Source organism: Meriones unguiculatus, chromosome 10 (genome assembly GCF_030254825.1).
Source record: "Meriones unguiculatus strain TT.TT164.6M chromosome 10, Bangor_MerUng_6.1, whole genome shotgun sequence".
Taxonomy (NCBI): Eukaryota; Metazoa; Chordata; class Mammalia; order Rodentia; family Muridae; genus Meriones; species Meriones unguiculatus.
Window position 1 is genome coordinate 92,158,510 of NC_083358.1, and position 24,230 is coordinate 92,182,739.

General features: G+C 37.8%; 1 protein-coding gene across 1 annotated transcript in view; it reads left to right on the plus strand.

Moving 5' to 3' along the window:
* LOC110566004 (alpha-amylase 1) overlaps positions 1 to 24,230 on the plus strand; it is an 81,120-nt gene that overhangs the window by 25,066 nt on the left and 31,824 nt on the right. The gene's annotated exons all lie outside the window — the stretch shown is intronic.

A 24,230-nucleotide genomic window follows, 5' to 3' on the forward strand; every position in this document is an offset into this window, starting at 1 on the left:
TGTTGCTTCTTTGTGTGGTTTAGGTATCAAGATGACTATGGCCTTATAGAATGAGTTTGGTAATGTTCCTTCTGTTTCTATTTTGTGGAATAGTTTGAAGAGAAATGGAGTTAGTTCTTCTTTGAAGGTCTGTTAGAATTCTGCACTGAAACCATCTGCCCCTCTGTTTTTATTAGAAGAGAGAGTTTTGATGAATGCTTCTATTTCTTTGGGGTATATAGGACTATTTAATCTATTTACCTGATCTTGATTTCATTTTGGTAAATGGAATCTATCAAGAAAACTGTCCATTTCATTTAGATTTTCAAATTGTGTGGCATATAGGCTTTTGTAGTAAGACCTAATGATTGTTTGGATTTCCTGTGTCTGTCGTTATGGCCCCTGTTTCATTTCTGATTTTGTTGATTTGGATAGTTTCTCTCTGCCTTTTAGTTAGTTTGGCTAAGAGTTTGTCTATCTTGTTGCTTTTTTCAAAGAACCAGCTCTTGGTTTCATTGATTCTTTCAATTGTTTTCTTTGTCTCTAATTCATTGATTTCAGCTCTCAGTTTTATTATTTCCAATCTTTTAGTCCTCTTAGGTTTGTCTGCTCCATTTTTTTCCCTAAGGCTTTTATTTGTGCTGTTAAGTTGCTTGTATGAGAAGTCTCAAACTTCTTTCTGGAAGTACTTAGTGCTATGAAATTTCCTCTTAGCACTGCTTTCACTGTATCCCATAAGTTTGGGTAAGTTGTGCCTTCATTTTCATTGAATTTTAGGAAGTCTCTTTCTCTTTTTTCATTTTTTCCCTGACCCAGGTGTCATTGAGTAGAGAGTTGTTTAGTTTCCATGTGTATGTAGGCTTTTTGTTATTTCTGTTTTTGTTGAGGTCTAGTTTTAGGCCATGATGATCTGCTAGGATACAAGATTTACTTCAATCTTCTTATATCTGTGGAATCTTGCTTTGTGCCCGACTATATGGTCAATTTTTGAGAAGGTTCTGTGAGATGCAGAGAAGAAGATGTACTCTTTTGAGATTGGGTGAAAAGTTCTATAGACATCTATTAGGTCCATTTGAATTAGGGCCTCTGTAAGTGCCATTATTTCTCTATTTAGCTCCTGTCTAGATGATATCTCCCTTGGTGAGAGTGGAGTGTTGAAATCTCCCACTATTAAGGTGTTGGGATAGATGTGTTATTTAAACTTTAATAATGTTTCACTTAAAAATGAAGGTGCTTTTGGACTTCTTTCTTTCTTTCTTTCTCTCTTTCTTTCTTTCTTTCTTTCTTTCCTTCTTTTTTTCTTTCCTTCCTTCTTTCTTTCTTTCTTTCTTTCTTTCTTTCTTTCTTTCTTTCTTCTTTCTTCATTTTCTTTTTCGTTAGCTTGAAACAGCCTCATAGGAACATGTGTAAGGGGTTGTTTTCTCTCTCTCTTTTTAAAATTTGCATATCTTATACAATATTACTTTATTTATGTCATTTATACTGATACAGCCCCTCCCATGCCCCCCCAATTTTCTCTTAAATTTATGAACTCTTATTTAATTATTGTTACATAAATGCATGCTTGCATGTGTGCATGCTTGAACAAGCATACACACACATACACACACTCTTCTTATGAGTATGACTTAAGAATGATCACTTGGGATTGATCATTCTGTCAGGGGGCTTGACACAAGAGTAGACTTATTCTCTCTCTCAATAGCCACTAATTGTCTGTAGTTCTTCATCTAAGGGTGAGGCCTTATGAAAACTTTCCTATCCATGTTGAACCTTTACAGTAAAATGAACATACTTTTCTAAATTTTGTGCTATCTAAATAGATGATAGGCATCTACAAATCAATGGTCAAATGGATTATCCATATAAAGTATAGACTCTAGAATATCTTAATTTGATAGATATATATGTGTCAGGTACAAGGTTGGGAAAGCAGCTGCTTGACATGGTTCCAGTTGCTGGAGCACTGTTGCCCTGGAGAAAATATCTCTGGATTATGAGTCCACAAATGGCAATGATTTTTCCTATGTCTGCCTGCTTTATTTCTTAATGTGACTTCATCTTTTTCCTCTAATTCAACCCTTGTCACTGCAACTGGTAAGATTTCTAGGAGGACTGGCAGAGAAGGAAATGTCTCAGAAACAACCACTGTAGAGGACTTTGCAGCCAGCCCTGAAGATACCTGATAAAACAGGGTCAAATGAAAGGGGAGGAGGTCCTCCCCTATCAGTGGACTTGGAAAGGGGCAGGGAGGAGGCCAGGGAGGGAGTGTGGGGCTGGGGAGGGAATGAGGGAGCGGGATACAGCTGAGACACAGAGTTAACAAAATGTAACTAATAAGAAAAAAAATTAAAAAAAAAAACAATTAGAAAAAAAAAAAAAAAAAAGAAACAACCACTGTGGAAGAAGCATTCCCCTTGTCTGTAAAGGCAGTGAATCCTGAAATATCTGAACAAGAAATTAAATCCATGGATGCCTTTGTGATAATTGTTCCCTGAAAATTCTTAGTCAGCTCCTGGATATCAAATGATATAAGGAATTGTTTGAGTTTCCACACTTACCCCAAGATTGCTACAGTCAGAAAGGAATTAGACCCAAGAGAAACTACTGGATTCAGACTAACTTCTGTTTCTAGAAAGACTTGGTCACAGGGACATGACTTCCTGGGGTAAGATGAGGAGATTGCAGGAACTTTGTATAGTTTATGAGGAAGTGGCTAGAGACGTTCTTCAAGATCACTTCTATTACAAAACGTGTGTAGAAAGACCTCAGATAGGACTTGCTCAGCTACAAGCAGCAGGTGAGATTTAAGACACATCTAGTTTGTTTAGCACCTCTTTGTATTTATGCCACTTATTGTAACTGCAAGATTTTACCCAGATGACTTATGATGTAGAGGTGGTTTGTCTGAAAAAAGCACTGAGTTAATGATTAAATATGCTTGCTTGCTTGCAGTGTAATCACTGATCACTGTACTCTGTATGTATAGCTTGCTATATTCTGTTCTGTGAGTTTTTGGGTACAGTCACTGTACCATGTATGTGGAGTACAGCATGCTATATTTTGTTGATTCTTATCTGTGGGTCTTTGGGAAAAAGCCAATATTCTGGGGAAAGACAAAAAGGGTTTTGATCATGTTGAAAAAATATATAATGAAATGATTTAGTAATTAAATACTGGGATTTATTCTCTTCTCCAAGAGAAAAGATAGAAGAAGGAGGGAAAAAATGAGCAGACACCGGAGAGATGGCCTCCCAAGAACAATCTCTTGAAATGAGTCATCTCTCAGCTTGTAGCTGCCCCCTTCTGTGAAGTGATTTTTCTCTCACGCTCATCCATTCCTCCCAGTCTTGAGACCCACAGTAGGCTGAGGCTGTTCCCCGGCACATATGAGCCTCAACTACATTAGAACTTTCATGCATAAAGTTTATTTCACCTATATTATTTTTAGGTACTTCTTTTCTTGTGGTTGTACACTGTTATCAGGGACCATAACATTAAATGCTAGGTTGCTGCAGGTACTCTTCAGCAACATGAATTTTCTGTCTGTTGCTCAACTGACATGAAGGAAAATAGTGTTTTACCAAATTCTTCAACTGGATCCAGGCTTTAGAGAAGTATGGGCTTATGCTGTGGGTATGACTGCCCATTATATTTCACCAGAAGCATCTGCTTTATCTATTGAATGAGCAGGCTGTTTTTCCCCACCACACACATCTCCAACCATTTAGGGAGTCAGGGCTTGACAAACTGAGGTGCAGCTTTGCACTTTGTGCTGAGTTAGCCCTCTGTTTCTCTGCACTTTTCTGGTGTATTATCATATCATCTCTGAATTCTGACGCTCTTTCAAGAAAATTTTGTCTCTTTAGAATAACATCTATTCTAAAGAGATAACATCTCTTTAGAGATGAATAGAATGGAATAACATCTATTCTTGAAATTTATTTACCATATGCAGGAGATCTTAATCTGCCATCTGCATCCATTCCTTATTGATTGCTAACAATAACGCATTTTATTTCACATGAGAATATGATATGCCAGGTACATAAAAGCAAGAAAAAAATGATTGAGCTTATAGAATATTAAGAGTTAATGTTGAAAGCAGAAAACACTGGGTGCAGAACGGCGATGACCTGGTAAGGGACTGAAGAACACAGATACAGGGCTGCCAAAGAACAGAATAGTCAGGCACAAATCCACTTGGCAGCAAACTTTGAATGTCAGTTTGGCATATCATCTTGAAGTGGACCATGTATCCTGGGGAGGAGAACTATGCTTGACCTGAGACTCAGGGACAGTCAGAAATTTATGCTCAGGTGACCTTCCTGAAAGAGTTCCCCAACAAATGTGAACTTTACTCAGTGCTCTGAACTTTACTCAGGCCAAGTCCTCTTCTATAGTCTTAGGTGAGGGAGTTATTGTTGGATTATTGATCAGTTCACCATCTGTAATTTCAGATATGTCTTGGAATATTCAGAACAGAATTTTTATTCATATGATATTGCTCCTGTGGCAGATCATGGTTAGTTTTGTTGTTTTTGTTTTTTGAAAAATGCAGTAGAATCAACAGATGGGACTACATGAGATTTAAAATGTTTATGTAGCTGGGCATAGTGGCACATTTCTGTAATTCCAGCACTTGGGGAGAGAGAGGCAGGCAGATCTCTATGAGTTCGAGGCCAGCCTAGTCTACAAGGTGAGTCCAGGACAGCAAAGACTACAGGGTTTTTTGAAGAAACCCTGTCTCAAAAAAACAAGGCAAAACAAAACAAAGTTTATGTACAGTGAAAACAAAATAAAACCCAAAAACTATCTATCAACAGATAAAAAGGATTACAGAATGGGGAAAATCTTTATCAGCTATACTTCAGACAAGGGGCTGAATTTATAAATAATAGCAATAAATAAATACCAAGGAAACAAAATTGCCAATGGACAAATGGGCTAATAAAATGAATAGATATTCTCAGTGTTCAAATAAACTTACTACAAGATATTATTTTATATCTTACTCCTGGTAGAATGACTATCATTAAGCAATCTTGCAAAACATGTAGCAAAACATATATGGAAAGGAAGATGCTTATTTACTCTTGGAAATTAGTGAAGGTGTTGTGTAAATTAACTTGGAAGTTCTTCAAAAAATCAAAAGTGAAACATGATAGAGCTAGGCCACTTATAGGCATGCACTGCAATACCTTTATAACTTACCCTAGCAACAGCTGTACATCCATGTTTATTACTGCTCCGCTCACAATAGCAAGAAAATGATTTGCATTTCCCTGATGGCTAAGGACGTTGAACATTTCTTTAAGTATTACTCTGCCATTTGATATTCCTCTACCGAGAATTCTCTGGTTAGCTCTGTAACCCATTTTTTAATTGGATTACTTGATTTGTTGCTGTTTAACTTCTTGAGTTCTTTATATATATTCTGGATATTAGCCCTCTGTCACATATAGGGTTGGTGAAGATCCTTTCTCAATCTGTAGGCTGTCGTTTTGTTCTGATGACAGTATCCTTTGCTTTACAAAAGCTTTTCAGTTTCATGAGGTCCCATTTATTGGTCTAACATCCAGTTAGACCAGCACCATTTGTTGAAGATGCTATCTTTTTTCCATTGTATGGTTTTGGTATCTTTGTCAAAAATCAGGTGTCCAAAAGTGTGTGGGTTTATTTCTAGGTCTTCTGTTTGATGCCATTTATCTACCAGTCTGTTCCTATGTCAGTACCATGCAGTTTTTTGTTTTTTTTTTTTAACTCTTGCTCTGTAGTACAGCTTGAGATCAGGGAGGGAGATACCTCCAGAAACTCTTTTACTGTCATGGATTCTTTTCACAATTAAGGGTTTCTTCTTATTTTATATGAAGTTGATAATTTTTCTGGGTCTGTAAAAACTGTAACTGGATGTTTACATCCAAAAAAAATGAAAATAGATCCATATTTATCACCCTGCACAAAACTAAAGTTCAAGTGGAACAAAGACCTCAACATAAAACCAGACACACTAAATCAGTGAGAAGAAAAAGTGGTGAAGAGCCTAGAACTCTGGCACAGGAGACAACTTCCTGAACAGAACACCAACAGCACAGGCTCTAAGAGCAACAATCAATAAATGGGACCTCATGAAACTTAAAAGCTTCTGTAAAGCAAAGGACACTGTCGTCAGAACAAAATGACAGCCTACAGACTGGGAAAGGATCTTCACCAACCCTATATCTGACAGAGAGCTATTATCAAGAATATATAAAGAACTCATGAAGTTAAAAATCAACAAAGAAAGTAATCCAATTAAAAATGGGTTACTGAGCTAAACAGAGAATTCTCTGTAGAAGAATATTGAGTAGCAGAGAAACACTTAAAGAAACGCTCAACGTCCCTAGTAATCAGAGAGGTGCAAATCAAAACGACCCTGAGCTTACAACTTACGCCCATCAGAATGGCTAAGATCAAAAATTTACGTGACAACACATGCTGGAGAGGATATAGAGAAAAGGGAACCTTCCTCCACTGCTGGTGGGAATGTAAACTTAAACTACCACTTTGGAAATCAATCTGGTGCTTTCTCAGACAACTAGGAATAGCGCTTCCTCACAATCCAGCTATACCACTCCTAGGATATATCCAAAATACTCTCAAGTACACAACAAGGACATTTTTACAACCATGTACGTAGCAGCTTTTTTCATAATAGCCAGAAGCTGGAAACAACCGAGGTGTCCCTCAAAGGAGGAATGGATACAGAAATTGTGGTACATTTACACAATGGAGTACTACTTAGCAATTAAAAACAAGGAAATCATGAAATTTTCAGGCAAATGGTGGGAATTAGAAGAGATCATCCTGAGTGAGGTATCCCAGAAGCAGAAAGACACACATGGTATATACTCATTTATAAGGGGATACTAGACCTATAAGATTGAATAAACATACTAAAATCTGTACACTTAAAGAAGCTAAACAAGAAGGAGGACTTGGGGTAAGATGCTCAATCCTCATCCTGAAAGGCAAATGGGATGGACATCAGAAGAACGAGAAAAAAAAAGAAACAGGACAGGAGCCTACCACAGAGAACATCTGGGAGGCTCTACCCAGCAGCATATTAAAGCAGGTGCTGAGACTTATAGCCAAACTATAAGAGGGCAGGGAATCTTATGAAAAAAAGGGGATATAGTAAGTCCTGGAGAGGACAGGAGCTCCTGAAGGAGAGCAACAGAACCAAATAATCCTGGCCTAGATGTCTTTTCTGAGACTGATGCTTCAACAAAGGACCATTCATGGATATAACCTAGAACCACTGCTCAGATGTAGCCTATGGCAGCTTAGTATCCAAGAGGGTTCCTGGTGAGGAGAACAGGGCCTGTCTCTGACATGAACTCAGTGGCTGATCACCTCCCCCGCCAGGCCACAGAGGAGGACAATGCAGTCAGCCCTGATGAAACCAGGTAAACTAGGGTCAAACTGAAAGAGACCTTAGTGGACTTGGAGAGAGGCTTGGGAGGAAAGAATGAGGGAGACTGGGATTGGGAGGGAATGACAGATGGGGCTGCGGCTGGGATACAAAGCAAATAAACTGTAATTAATATAAAAAAATTTAAAATGGAAGAAAATAGAATAAGCTTCAATGTCCATCAACAGCTGAATGGATAATAAAATATGGTGCAATATACATCTGGAATATTATTCAACTAAAAAGGAAAATGAAATAATGAAACTTGCAAAAAACGCATGAACAGAAGAAGTATAATATTATGTGTCTAATATCCACTTTTGAGTGTGTATCTACCCTGTGTGACTTTCTGCTTCTGGGATACCTCACTTAGGATGATCTTTTCCAGTTCCTACCATTTACCTGCAAATTTCATGATTTCCTTGTTTTATATTGCTGAGTAATATTTCATTGTGTAGATGTACTACAATTTCTGTATCCATTCCTCAGTTGAGGGGCATCTGGGCTGTTTCTAGCTTCTGGCTATTCCAAATAAATACAGACATAGTTGAGCAAATGTCTTTGTAGTGTACTTGAACATGTTTTGGATATATGCCTAGGAGTGATATAACATATAATATAGGATAAACCTACTAAAATCTGTACACCTAAAGAAACTAAGCAAGAAGGAGGACTCTGACTAAAATGTTCAATCCCCATTCAGAAAGGCAAAGAGGATGGACATCAGAGGAGGTAGAAAACAGGGAACAGGGACAGGAGCCTACCATAGAGGGCCTCTGAAAGGCTCTACCCTGCAGGATATCAAAGCAGATGCTGAGACTTATGACCAACTTTGGGGCAGAGTGCAGGGAATCTTATGAAAGAAGTGGGAGATAGTAAGACCTGGAGAGGACAGGACCTCTACAAGGACAGCAACAGGTCCAAAAAGTCTGGGCACAGGGGTCTTTTCTGAAACTGATACTCCAGCCAAAGACCACTCATGGAGATGGCCTGGAACGCCTGCACAGAGGTAGCCCATGGCAGTTCAGTGTCCAAGTCTCCATTGTTAATAGGGCAGGGACCGTTTCTGACGTGAACTGATTGGCTTGCTCTTGGATCACCTCCCCCCTGATCAGGCCGCAGAGGAAGACAATGCAGCCAGTCCTGATGAGACCTGATAGAATAGGATCAGAAGGAAGGAGAGGAAGACTTCTTCTATCAGTGGACTTGGGGAGGGGCATGGGTAGAGAAGGGGGAGGCAGGGTGGGATTGGGAGGGGAGGAGGGAGAGAACTACAGGGAGGATACAAAGTGAATAAAATGTAAATAATAAAAATTAAAATAAAAAGAAGTATAATATGAAAGGATGTGATCCATATTTAGAAAAAAATAAAACAGAATATTTTCCCTCATATTCTGTTTCTAGCCCATGATGTATATATCCATATGTGTCAATGAGGATACATATAGGTAATGTCTAAAAATTTAGAAAAAAGACCTAGATAGATGATGAGAAAAAAAAAACAAAATAAAGGTAAAAGACATATAAATCATAATATAGTATATAAAACTGTTTTTCCTAATTTCAATTCCTTTAAAGTCACACCTCATGGTGGATTTGTGAATTCAATTTTCTGTACATTTAAGAAGTAATAAGTATTTTCACATTCTAATGAATCCAATATGTAAAGTTTGGTTTTCTCTTAATTCCACTGTCCATTAGTGCAATAGGAATTAGATACATGAATCATAAAAAAGTATAAAAAGCTATTTTCTCCTAATTTCAGTTTTATTATAGTCAACTCTCCCCCCCCCAGGGGGCATGTGAATTCAACTTTACTGAATTACTGAGTATATTTCCCATATTGATCCATTTAGAACCAATAATTTTTAAAAAGTTCTAAGGTGTTGGGTATTTTTTTAACTGAAAATTTCCCTTTTTGTTTAAAGCCATATCAAATCATTCTATTGCCATGTTATTTAATATATAATTTTTATTGATATACCTAAAGTATGGTTAAAAGGTTTAAGTGATATTTTAACATGTCTCAGTTTACTGTCTTTGTTGCATTTAAGACGTATACAAATAAACTTCAGGTTTAGAATGAAGCAAGGCAGCATACAACCTGACAGCTTCTAGTCTACTCACCACGGAGTACATCAATGCATGGTCGTTTACAATGTCACTCTTTACAGCAGGAGCCAAAAGTTTTTCCAGAAAGATAAACCACACATTATTCTTTATACATGATGCATTGTAGATGTTGGTGGATCATGTCTTGTGGTTATAGAATCCAAGCACAATTTCCAATAAAAGTCTACTAGTACTTGTCATCACTATGACAAGAATACTAAAGAGAAATTAATTATGGAAGGATTGAGAAATTTTATTACATATCAGCTTTCTTCATTATTTGGAAGCTGTGGTGAGGCAGAACACCATGTCAAGGATCATGAGTTGGAACAAAGCTTTTCGTCTCATGTTCAGGAAGTAGAGAGACACAGCCAAAACATTCCTTCAGAGGCATGCCCTCGGTAACTTTCTTCTCCAACAATGCGTTCTTTTTTTATTTTATTTTTTATTTTTTTATCAGTTACATTTTATTAACTCTGTATTCCAGCCGTGTCCCGATCCCTAATTCCCTCCCAGTCCCTCCCTCCCTCCCTCATCTCCTCCGTGCCCCTTTCCAAGTCCACTGATAGGGGGAGACCTCCTCCCCATTCATCTGATCCTGTTTTATCAGGTATCTTCAGGACTGGCTGCAAAGCCCTCCTCTGTGGCCTAACAGGACTGCTTCTCTCTTCGGGGGTGGAGAGGCCAAAGAGCCAGTCATTGCATTCCTGTTAGAAATAGTCCTTGTTCCCCTCACTTTGGGAAACCAATTGCTTACTGAGCTACCACAGGCTACATCTGAGTGGAGGTTCTAGGTTATATCCATACATGGTCCTTGGTTGAATGTCAGTCTCAGAAAAGATCCTGTGCCCAGATATATTTGGTCCTTGTGGAGCTCCTATCCTTTCCCCATCAGACTAACTCCCCTTCTTTCTTATGATTCCCTGTACTCTGCCAAAGGTTTGGTCATGAGTCTTTGCTTTGAAAACACTGCTAGTTAGAGTCTTTCAGATGCGCTCAGTAGACTCCTGTCATACATTCAATGTACATCCCATCTGTCTTTCTAAACGAGGGTTGATCATCTTACCCCATGTCTGCTCTCTTGATTATCTTTTTTAGGTGTATAGATTTCATTATGTTTATCATATCTTATAGGTCTATATAAGTGAGTATGTACTGTGTTTGTCTTTTACCTTCTGGGATTATTTCACTCAGAATGATCTTTTCTAGATCCCACCATTTGCCTGCAAATTACATGATTTCCTTTTTTTTTGATTGCTGAGTAGTATTCTATTGTGTAAAAATACCACAATTTCTGTACCTATTCCTCCGTTGATGGACATCTGGGTTGTTTCCAATAAACAAATAAATAAACAAATAAACAAATAAAAAAATAAAAAAATGGCTATTACAAATAAAGCTGCTATAAACATGGTTGAACAAGTATCCCTTTTGTGTACTTGAACAAACTTTGGGTATATACCTAGCAGTGGTATAGCTGGGTCTTGGGGAAGCACTCTTCCTAATTGTCTTAGAAAGCGCCAGATAGCTTTCCAGAGTGGTTGTACCAGTTTACATTCCCACCGGCAGTGGAGGAGAGTTCCCTTTCTCCACAACCTCTCCAGCATGTGAGAGGTTGAGCTTTTCATCACTTGAGCTTTTCATCTTGGCCATTCTGATGGGTATAAGGTGATATCTCAGGGTCGTTTTATTTGCATTTCCCTGATGGCTAATGAGGATGAACATTTCTTTAAGTGTTTTTCTGCCATTCGATATTCCTCTGTCGAGAATTCTCTGTTTAGCTCTGTTCCCCATTTTTTAATTGGATTACTTGGTTTGCTGCTTTTCAGCTTCTTTAGTTCTTTGTATATACTGGATATTAGTCTTCTGTCAGATAAAGGGTTAGTGAAGATTCTTTCCCAATCTGTAGGCAGTCGTTTTGTTTTGATGATGGTGTCCTTTGCTTTACAGAAATTTTTCAGTTTCATGAGGTCCCATTTATTGATTGTTGCTCTTAGAGCCTGTGCTGCTGGTGTTCTGTTCAGGAAGTTGTCTCCTGTGCCAATGAGTTCTAGGCTGTTCCCCACTTTTTTTTCCAATTGATTTAGGGTATCTGGTTTTATGTTGAGGTCCTTGATCCACTTTGACTTTAGTTTTGTGCAGGGTGATAAATATGGATGTATTTTCATTTTTCTGCATGTAGACATCCAGTTGGTCCAGCACCATTTGTTGAAGATGCTGTCTTTTCCATTGAATGGATTTGGCTTCTTTGTCAAATATTGAGTATTCATAGGTGTGTGGGTTTATTTCTGGGTCTTCTATGCGGTTCCATTGATCCTCCTTTCTGTTTCTATGCCAATACCATGTAGTTTTTATTACTGTTGCCCTGTAGTACAGCTTGAGATCAGGAATGGAGATACCTCCAGATGATCTGTTGTTGTACAGGATCATTTTGGAGATTCTGGGTTTTTTGTTTCTCCATATGAAGCTGAGAATCTTTTTCTCAAGGTCTGTAAATAATTGAGTTGGTATTTTAATGGGAATTGCATTGAATCTGTAGATTGCTTTTGGCAGAATGGCCATTTTCACAATGTTAATCCTACCAATCCATGAGCACGGGAGAACTTTCCATCTTCTGATATCTTCTTCAATTTCTTTCTTCAGAGACTTGAAGTTTTTCTCAAACAGGTCTTTCACTTGCTTGGTTAGAGTCACCCCAAAGTACTTTATGTTATTAGTGGCTATTGTGAAGGGTGTTGTTTCCCTAATTTCTTTCTCAGCCTTTTTGTCTTTGGTATATAGGAGGGCTTCTGATTTTTTTGTGTTGATTTTGCATCCTGCCACTTTGCTGAAGGTGTTTATCAGCTGAAGGAGTTCTCTGGTTGAATTTTTTGGGTCGCTCATGTATACTATCATATCATCTGCAAATAGTGACACTTTGACCTCTTCCTTTCTGATTTGTATCCCCTTGATCTCCTTTAGTTGTCTTATTGCTCTGGCTAGGACTTCAAGTACTATGTTGAAGAGATATGGGGACAATGGGCAGCCTTGTCTTGTCCCTGATTTCAGTAGGATTGATTTAAATTTCTCTCCTTTGAGTTTGATGTTGGCTATAGGCTTGCTGTATAATGCCTTTACTATGTTTAGATATGTGCCTTGTATCCCTGATCTCTCCAAGACTTTAAACATGAATGGGTGTTGGACTTTGTCAAATGCTTTTTCAGCATGTAAGGAGATGATCATGTGGTTTTTCTCCTTCAGTTTGTTTATGTAGTGGATTACATTGATGGATTTCCGTATGTTGAACCACCCTTGCATGCCTGGGATGATGCCTACTTGGTCATGGTGGATGATATCTTTGATATGTTCTTGGATTCGGTTTGCAAGTATTTTATTGAGTATTTTTGCATCAATGTTCATAAGAGAGATAGGCCTGAAGTTCTCTTTCTTTGTTGGGTCTTTGTGTGGTTTAGGTATCAAGGTGACTGTGGCTTCATAGAATGAGTTTGGTAGAGTTCCTTCTGTTTCTATTTTGTGGAATAGCTTGAGGAGAATTGGAGTTAGCACTTCTTTGAATGTCTTGTAGAATTCTGCACTGAAGCCATCTGCTCCAGGGCTTTTTTTGGAGGGGAGACTGTTAATGACTGCTTCGATTTCCTTGGAAGATATAGGGCTATTCAGTCTACCTGATCTTGACTTAGTTTTGGTAGATGGAATCTTTCAAGAAAATTATCCATTTCATTTAGATTTTCAAATTTTGTGGCATATAGGCTTTTGTAGTATGACCTAATAATTGTTTGTATTTCCTCAGTGTCTGTGGTTATGTCCCCATTTTCATTTCTGAATTTGCTGATCTGGATAGTTTCTCTCTGCTTTTTAGTTAGTTTGGCTAATGGTTTGTCTATCTTGTTGATTTTCTCAAAGAACCAGCTTTTTGTTTCATTGATTCTTTGGATAGTTTTATTTGTTTCTAATTGATTGATTTCAGCCCTTAGTTTGATTATTTCCAGCCGTCTGCTCCTTTTGGGTGTATCTGCTTCTTTTTTTTCTAGGGTTTTCAGTTGGGCCATTAAGTTGTTTGTATGTGATGTTACGAATTTCTTCTTGCACGCACTTAGTGCTATAAATTTTCCTCTGAGCACTGCTTTCAATGTGTCCAATAAATTTGGGTATGTTGTGCCTTCATTTTCATTGAATTCTAGGCAGTCTTTAGTTTCTTTCTTTATTTCTTCCTTAACCCAGCTGTCATTGAGTAGTAAGTTGTTCAGTTTCCATGTGCGTGTTGGCTTTTTGTTGTTTCTGTTCTTGTTGATGTCTAGCTTTAGTCCATGGTGGTCAGATAGTATACAAGGGATTATTTCAATCCTTTTGTATCTGTTGAGGCTTGCTTCAACAATGCGTTCTTTTCTGTTATCCCAGTCAATAATAACCCATGAATAGATTAATTCATGAGGTTAATTAATGCAGTAAGAATCCTAATTATCCTATCACATTTTAATACACTAACAAGTTGGGGATCAAACATTCACTATATATCCATCTTTGGAAGATACTGGTCTACAGATTCATGTATATATCAAAACTTAAAGTACATTTAGAGATTCAAGAGTTCTAAAATTCTCAATCATCCTGCATTTTGTACAATTCAAATCCTGAATTTCCTGTGATACTAAAGGAAATGTCTGATCTGCAAGATCTTTTAGGAAATTTTAAAGTAAATTACGTGCTTTCCATGTAAAGTGCCATGGGGGGTTATGAAAGATTAATTTTCAAGAAGGAACAGAACAATAGAATAAAAACAATGAAAGAACAAAACTGAATAAGAAGCTATCAAATTCTGTGTCTCCATACACAGTACCCTGAACACACTGTATTGTGATGTGAACGTCCAAATGGAATCCTCTTCTGGATCTCCATGCCAGCTGCAGCATACACAATCTATTTCTTATTCTGAAAATCTTTTCATGGCCTGTGGCTTTTCTCAATAGACATTCCATATCCGTACTATCAATAACTCTTATATAACATCTTGGTGTTATCTTCATTTTCACTTTTTCATGAATCATACCTTGGAGAGCTAACTGCTGAATGTTGATCCACCTGGCCTCCCACATCTCGGAAAAGTTCGGCAGAAGCTTGCATGACTCTACACCTTTACACCTGCAAAAATGCCACTATCATATGGATGACATGAATGTCTATTGATGACTTGAGAAATGTTTGTGCCCTTTTCAATCACTGCCACAGTAGCCAGTGAGAGGCAGGATAGCTAAATGTACAAACGTTTAGTTGTTTGAACCAGGAACCAGGGAAATATCTTAGTTAACAATCAGTGTCTTTAAAAAAAATCATTATTTTTGCGCCTTTCATAGTTTAGCTTGCAATGGATATGGGCTGGTCAATCCCAGAGATACCCTCAAGGCCCTTTTACTGTTGATTCAAGGTAAATATCTTTCTTACTTATTTCTTATGTATTTATTTACTTAATCACTTTGCTGCCTGATCTCAGCACTTCCTCTCTCCCTTCCCAGTCCCGCCCCCCTCCCATTTCTTCTTCTTCTTCTTCTTTTTCTTCTTCTTCTTCTTTTTCTTCTTCTTCTTCTTCTTCTTCTTCTTCTTCTTCTTCTTCTTCTTCTTCTTCTTCTTCTTCTTCTTCTTCTTCTTCTTCTTCTCAGAGAAGGGTGCTCTAAGGGGCATCAACCCATGCTTGCTGCTCAAATCACAGCAGGAATAAGAGCACCATTTCTCATTTAAGACACATGAGGGAACCCAGCTAAGAGAGAAAGAATCGAGAGGCAACTAACAAAGTCAGAGCTAGTCCTTGCTCCCAGTTTTAGAGGACCCACAGGATGACCATACTGTGCATCTGCATGTTGCTAATGCATAAGGGATCTTGGTCTGTCCGTGCAAGGTCTTTGGTTGGTGGTAAGTTGAGCCCCCAGGAGCCAGGTTAGTTTACTCTGTTCTTCTTGTGGTGTCTTTGCCCCCCCCATATTTCAATCCTACTTCCCACTCTTTCAAAACTCCCAGAGCTTGCCCTATTATTTGGCTGTGGGTCTCTGCATCTATTTCCATCAACTGCTAGATGAAGCCTCTCAGAAGATACTCATGTTAGGCTCCTGTCTGCAAGCATAGAAGAGTATCATTAATAGTGTCAGGGCTTGGCTCTCTCCCATGGGGTGGGTCTCCATTTGGGCTAGTTATTCACTTGCCATTCCCTCAATCAGGTTCTCCATCTTCATCCCAACATTCCCTGTTGCATAATAAACTTTGGGTTGAATGTTTTATGGGTGGGTTGGTGTTCTCCTCACTTCACTGGAAGTCTCACCTGGCTTTAGGAGATGACAACTTCAAGCTCAACATTCTCACTACTAGGAATCTCAGCCAGGATCAACCCATAGACCCCGGGGAGCTTCCTCTATCCCAGAGGTCCTCCCCACTTATTTCAGTTCTCTCTTCTGGTCCTCCCTTTCCCCATCCTCTCTCCCAACATCTGACCCTACCCCTTTCCCACACAGCTTCCTCCCTCTATCCACTTCAGATGTCTGTTTTATTTCCTCTTCTGCATGAGATTCAAGCACTCTCCCTTGGGCTATCCTTGGCTTCTTTGAGTTTGTGGATTGTAGCATGATTATCCTGTATGTTATGTCTAATGTCCACTTCTAAGTGAGTACATACTATGCATATGTTTCTAGTCTGGGTTACCTCACTCAGGATGATCTTTTCTGGTTTCATCCATTTGCTTGAATATTGCATAATGTGTTTGTTTTTAGTAGCTGAGTAGTATTACACACACACACACACACACACACACACACCTCACTGAGTTAATTAACTCACTTATGATGAACTTATATAACTTTATATTGTATGCTAGTGGTCAGTTTATTTATAGTATTAGTTATTTAATGAATCAAATCCTGCAAACCCTAGCAAGTGTCAGGAGGGAGTATATTAATTTAGATATATTTTCATAATTGTATCACCAAATATTGAATAAAACCTAATCTTATCTCAGCTTCAGCAATGTGAAACTCCCTATACTTGTGAATTGCTTGACAGTAAGTACTATAACAATCACAAATTACATTTCCTTCACTTTTTTTAGTTTTTCATTGATTTATTTGTTTTTTATAATTATTTTTATTAATTACAGTTTACTAACTTTGTATCCCTCCTGTACCTACCTCCTTCCTCTCCTCCCAGTCCCACCCTCCCTCTTCCCCACCTGTGTCCCTCTACCAGTCCACTGAAAAGTGAGATCCTCCTCCCCTTCCCTCTGAACCTAGTCTATCAGGTCTTATCAGGAGTGGCTGAATTGTCTTCTTCTGTGGCCTGGTAAGGCTGCTCCCCCATCAGGGGGAGGTGATCTAAGAGCAGGCCAATCAGTTCATGTCAAAGACAGCCCCTGTCCCCATTACTATGGAGGCCACTTGGACACTGAAGTGCCATGGGCTACCTTTGTGCAGGGGATCCAGGCCATCTCCATGAGAGATCCTTGGCTGGAGTATCAGTTTCAGAAAAGACCTCTGTGCCCAGACTTTTTGAAACTGTTGCAGTTCTTGTGGAGCTCTTGTGCTCTCTACCTCTTACTATCTTCCACTTCTTTCATAAAATTCCCTGCACTTGGCCCAAAGATTGGCTGAGTCCTATCATCTGCCTCAATACCTTGCAGGGTAGAGCCTTTCAGAGGCCCTCTGTGGTAGGCTCCTGTCCTTTTCCCCATTTTCTCCTTCCTTTGATGTCCATCCTTTTTGCCCTTCTGAATGGGGATAGCCAGAGTCTTCCTTCCAGATTAGCTTCCTTAGGAGTACAGATTTTGGTATGTTTATCCTATATTATAGGTCTAATACCCACTTATGAGTGAGCGTATACCCTGTGTCTCTTTCTGCTTCTGGGATACTTCACTCAGGATGATCTTTTCCAGTTCCTACCATTTACCTGCAAATTTCATGATTTCCTTGTTTTTGTTTTTGCTTTTTTTTTCATCACTGAGTAATATTCCATTGTGTATATGTCCCACAATTTCTGTATCCATTCCTCAAATGAAGGGTATCTGGGCTGTTTCCAGCTTCTGGCTATTACCAATAAAGCTGCAGCAAACATGGTTGAGCAGATGTTCTTATTGTATACTTGAGTGTCTTTTGGATATATGCCTAGTAGTGGTATAGCTGGATCTTGAGGAAGTCTCTGAAGAAAGAATTAAAAGAAGATATCAGAAGATAGAAAGATCTCACACGCTCATGGCTTGGCAAGATTAAGGTAGTAAAAATGGCCATCTTACCAAAAGCAATCTACAGATTCAATGCAATTCCCATTAAATTGCCAACACAATTCTTTATAGACCTTGAAAGAAAAATTCTCAACTTCACATGGAATAACAAGAAACCCAGAATTGCCAAAAGAATCCTCTACAATAAACGATCTTCTGGAGGTATCTCCATCCCTGATCTTAAGCTTTACTATAGAGCAATGGTACCAAAAACTGTATGGTACTGGCATAGAAACAGAATGATGGATCAATGGAACCATACAGAGGACCTAGAAATAAACCCACACACTTATGGACACCTGGTTTTTTATAAAGATGCCAAAACCATACCATAGAAAAAAGATAGAATACTCAACAAATGGTGCTGGTCTAACTGGATGTCTACATGTAGAAAAATGCAAATAGATCTATACTTATCACCCTGCACAAAACTAAAGTCCAAGTGGATGAAAGACCTCAATATGAAACCAGACACACTAAACCTGTTAGAAGAAAAAGTGGGAAGAGCCTGGAACTCACTGGCACAGGAGACAACTTCCTGAACAGAACACTAACAGCACAGGCTCTAAGAGCAATAATCAATAAATGGGACCTCATGAAACTGAAAATCTTTTGTAAAGCAAAGGACACTGTTGTCAAAACAAAATGCCTGCCTACAGATTGGGAAAGGCTCTTCACCTACCCTGTATTTAACAGAGGGCTAATATCCAGTATATATGAAGAACTCAAGAAGTTAAACAGCAACAAATCAAGTAATCCAATTAAAAAATGGGGTACAGAGCTAAATAGCAAATTCTCAATAGAGGAATATCAAATGGCAGAGAAACACTTAAAGAAATGTTCAACATTCTTACTCGTCAGGGAAATACAAATCAAAATAACCCTGAGATTTCACCTTTCACCCATCAGAATGGCTAAGACGAATAACTCAAGTTACAGCACATGCTCCAGAGTTTGTGGAGAAAGGGAAACCCTCCTCCACTGCTGGTGGGAATGCAAAGTTATACAACCACTTTGGAAATCAATCTGGCGCTTTCTCAGACGATTTATTTGTTTTATTAATTATAATTTATTTACTTTGTATCCCAGCTTTTTTCATTCATGTTTATTCACTATAGTTAGTAACACTACTTTATATTATATGTCACACACACACACACTATATATATATATATATATATATATATATATGTACTACTTATATGATATGTATATAAAATAAATGTTATAGAACGGCTAAGAAAATGTTAGGAGAAACCATAGGATATAGAGCTAGTACAGAAATGACATGTAGAGAAAAGTTGCTGGAACAAAAGTTTGATAACTTTCATAAGAAATAAATTTAGCCACAAAGATGCTAAGTCACAAAGCAATAATACACAGATCCACATGACAAGCAGGAGTGTTATTCTGAAGTTGACCATATACCATTGACAAGAGAAACCATGTTTGAGCTAAGACTTGGAAAAAAGTAGTACGTTCTTTCTCTGGTGCTTTCCCCAGGAAAAATCCTCTGAAAAGTAACTGAGTGCTGGGTTGAATGGTACTATTATGGTACCATTATCTAATATTACTACTTCTTTTGTAATCTTATGGAGGGAAGTGATTTTGATTAACTTATGTGTCTAGTGTTCTTGATAGCATTTTGAATAAACACAAATAGAATTTTTAACCATCATGAAAAAATAATCAATCTGTCTTTTGATGTACTGGTAGGTAGATGGTGGCTGAATACTTTTGACAGGATTTGTTCTACTTTCACCACTGTGTCATAACGAATAACTCAGGAAAAACTAGTGTTTCACAAAGTAGAAGACTCAGAGTAGTGCACAGCTTTAAATGTTCTATTGAGTATTGTACAGTTCAGATCAGAGAACAGCTTGTCCTCTGCAGTCTACCTCATGACTCTGACAGCAGAAGCGCACTGGCTCTCTGACCAGAGGAAACATTGTTCTTTCTCCATGGTGCATTACAGAGATTACCGTTGAACGTGTTATGGAAGTGAATTCCAAATCTAATGGCCAAAAATAAGAACAATGCTTTTCCTACATGATAATAAATTGTGCTGCTCAGGTCAGAGCAGCCGGTCTTAACCCAAATCAGAAGCTTACAACTTCACTGGAAGGTAGTACATGGTTTGTAGCCTTTGAAGGGTGTGCTGGTTTGTTTGAGTAGGAATTTCATGTGCATATCATCATGTTGTTTTGCCAATGCAACTGAGTCTGTATTTCATATTAAGGCTGCATGTTTGTTAAAATCTGTAGACTTGTTTGCTCATTTTTGGTGTAAGAGAGTATATGTTGTTTTGAATAGAATTAAATTATATTCAGTAATTATTTGGCTGCACATCTATCTATCTATCTACCTATCTATCTATCTATCTATCTATCTATCTATGTAAACATATGCTCATATATGAGTATCCATATCTCACAAAGTAATTATTTAATGGAAATATAACAATTACATTCATATAAGTTAAAAATTTTAATTTAAAAATTTTCTCTCAACAATGTACATACAGATATAAATGACAAATAAATCAGAAACCTTTAATATGATTAAGATGATGTCACAGTTAATCAAGACAGATATAGGATTTTTCATGAACAAAATGGTGGATGCATGATCTGATATATGATTATCATTATATTTATGATAATTCTAGTATTTCCTTTAATGGTCAGTTCCTAATGAGAAAAAGACTCTTCCCTTTGTAAGTGGTGTGACTTTCAAGGATTTTCAGCATGAGCACTTGATATGTGTTGATTGGAGTTATGCCTTTTTCTAGCACTGTGGTCAAGTATGACAAAAAGGATGTAATGTTACATTATAGTACAAGGCAGGCTTTGTATTAGCAAAGTGAACTTTTAATCTCTAATTACAAATCTTTATAGGGATTTCTTTGTATCAACAAATGGTTTAATTTGTTTGAAAAAATTATATCACTTTAAATATTCTGCAGTGGTGATTATATTTGTTGAGTTTCAGTGTAACCACTATAAATACGTCAATTGTTATTGGCAAACTATGCCAAAGTCTAATCAGATTATTGACCTTATCTTTACGCCACAATTTGCAAGTTATTTCTCTTCATCAATCAGCCTTAAGCCACCAAAGTACTTTTTAGTTAACTTGGTAAACATGACTATGACACTCACAGTCCTTTATGCCATACACATTTGATTACTAGATTAATAACATGTCCTACATTATTACACTTTACACAGTGATATATGGATTACAGACCAGCAAATAAATATAAGAAGAGGCATGGGATGTAAGTACTGAAAACAAACTCAGAGAAAATGCTGGTATAGATTGTTGATGCTACTCACTGAACAAATGACTAAGAAAGTCATCACAGCACTGACAAAACACAGAGCAAGTATATGCTGACCAATATAGCAGGTAGTTTTGAATGTCATTTTAATGTGTCATTGTAATGTGGACCATGCAGCACTGGCCTGAAGAAATCACACTTGACCTGAAATCTGAAGATGAATGGAAATTCTCTTGTTGATCCACCTGAGTAATTCTCTGCAAAATGCCTAAGGGATGGGTAGGCAGTTGTGTCATTGTCTTCAAGTGTCTTTGCTTAGAGACAGAACAGGTGTAATGGATTACCACATGTTTCTGATATTTCTTTTATTATTTAAAATATCCATGGGTGTATTTTTTATTTCTTTTTAAATTTTTTTATTATTTACACTTAATTTACTTTGTATTCCCCCCTGTAGTTCCTTCCCTCCTCCCCTCTCAATCCCTGCCTTCTTTTTTCTTCTCCACGCATGCCCCTCCCCAAGTCCACTGGAAGGGGAGGTCTTTTCTTTCCTTCTGATCTTAGTCTGTTAGGTCTCATCAGGAGTGACTGCATTGTCTTCTTCTGTGGCCTGGTAAGGCTGCTCCCCCCTCAGGGGGAGGTGATCAAAGAGCAGGCCAATCAAATTATGTCAGAGGCAGTCCCTGTTCCCATTACTATGGCACCCACTAGGAGACTGAACTGTCATGGGGTACATCTGTGCAGGGGTTCTGGGTTATCTCCATGCATGCTACTTGGTTGGAATATCAGTCTCAGGGAAGATCCCTGTGCTCAGATTTTTTGGTTCTGTTGCTCTCCTTGTGGGGCTTCTGTCTTCTCCAGATCTTACTATTTCCCACTTCTTTCATAAGATTCCCTGCAATCTGCCCAAAGATTGGCCATAAGTCTCAGGATCTGCTTTGATAGTCTGCAAGGCAGAACCTTTCAGAGGCCCTCTGTGGCAGGTGCCTAACTTGTTCCCTGTTTTCTCCTTCTTCTGATGTCCATCCTCTTTGCCTTTCTGGATAGGGATTGAGCATTTTAGCCACAGTCCTTCCTTTTGATTAGTTTCTTTAGATATACATATTTTAGTAGGTTTATCCTATATTATATGTCTATATGACTGAGTATATACCATGTGTGTCTTTCTGCTTCTGGGATATCTCACTTAGGATGGTCTTTTCCAGTTCCCACATTTTACCTGTAAATTTCATGATTTTCTTGGTTTTTTTTTTTTTTTTTTTTTATTGCTGAGTAGTATTCCATTGTGTAGATGTACCATACTTTCTGTATCCATTCCTCAGTTGAAGGGCATCTTGGTTGTTTCTAGCTTCTGGCTATTACAAATAAAGCTACTTGTATTGATAGTAAGTGCCTGTTGAATCCCAGACATTATTGTCAAAAATATTTTTTCAGCTTTTACTTGGTGTTCCCAATTGAAAATTGTAAATCCCTAACTTATCAGCAGAATGCTATTAGAATGTACCATATAAATATATCTCACATAGTGCAAAATGGGGCTGCATACAAGCCAATATTTTGTTGTTATTGTTTTTCTTTTTCTTTTTTTATTTATTACAGTTTATTCATTTGTATCCCAGTATTTTAGCCAACTTTTTTATTAAACCTAAAGAAAAAAAGAATAATGAGAAAAAATAATAATAATAAACAAATAAATCTACTAAAAACGTGGTTGAGCAAATATCCTTATTGTGTACTTGAGCCTCTTTTGGATATATGCCTAGAAGTGGTATAGCTGGATCTTGAGGAAGCGCTATTCCTTGTCGTCTGAGAAAACGACAGATTGATTTCCAGAGTGGCTGTACCAGTTTACATTCCCACCAGCAGTGGAAGAGGGTTCCCCTTTTTCCACAACCTATCCGGCATGTGTTGTCATGTGCGTTTTTGATCTTAGCCATTCTGATGAGTGTAAGGTGAAATTCTAGGGTCATTTTGATTTGCATTTAACTGATGACTAATGCTATTGAGCATTTCTTTAAGTGTTTCTCTGCCATTCGATATTCCTCTACAGAGAATTCTGTAGTTTTTTTTTTTTTTAAATTGGATTACTTGATTTGTTGCTGTTTAACTTCTTTAGTTCTTTATATATACTGGATATTAGCCCTCTGTCAGAAATAGGGTTGATGAAGATCCTTTCCCAATCTGTCGGTAGTTGCTTTGTTCTGATGACAATGTCCTTTGCTTTACAGAAGTTTTTCAGTTTCATGAGGTCCCATTTATTGATTGTAGTTCTTAGAGCCTGTGCTGTTGGTGTTCTGTTCAGGAAGTTATCTCCTGTGCCAGTGATTTCCAGGCTTTTCCCACTTTTTCTTCTAACAGGTTTAGTGTGTTTGGTTTTATATTGAGGTCTTTTATCAACTTGGACTTTAGTTTTGTGCAGGGTGATAAGTATGGATCTATTTGCATTTTTCTATATGTAGACATCCAGTTAGAACAGCACCATTTGTTGAAGATGCTATCTCTTTTCCATTGTATAGTTTTGGCATCTTTGTCAAAAACCAGGTGTCTATAAGTGTGTGGGTTTATTTCTGGGTCTTATATTCGGTTCCATTGATCCACCTTTCTGTTTCTATGCCAGTACCAGACAGTTTTTATTACTGTTGCTCTATAGTACAGCTTGAGATCAGGGATGGAGATACCTCCAGAAGATCTTTTATTGTAGAGGATTGTTTCAGCAATTCTGGGTTTCTTGTTATTCTATATGAAGTTGAGAATTTTTCTTTCCAGGTCTGTAAAGAATTGTGTTGGTAATTTGATGAGAATTGCATTGAATCTGTAGTTTGCTTTTGGTAAGATGGCCATTTTTATTATGTTAATCCTGCCAAGCCATGAGCATGTGAGATCTTTCCATCTTCTAAACTCTTCTTCTAATTCTTTCTTCAGAGACTTAATTTTTTTTTCATACAAATCTTTGACTTTCTTGGTTACAGGCACACCAAGGTACCTTGTGGCTATTGTGAAGGGTGTTGTTTTTCCTAATTTCTTTCTCAGCCCTTTTGTCTTTTGTAGACAGGAGGGCTACTTTTTTTTGTGAGTTAATTTTGTATCCAGCCCCTTTGCTGAAGGTGTTTATCAGCTGTAGGAGTTCCCTGGTAGAATTTTTGGGGTTACTC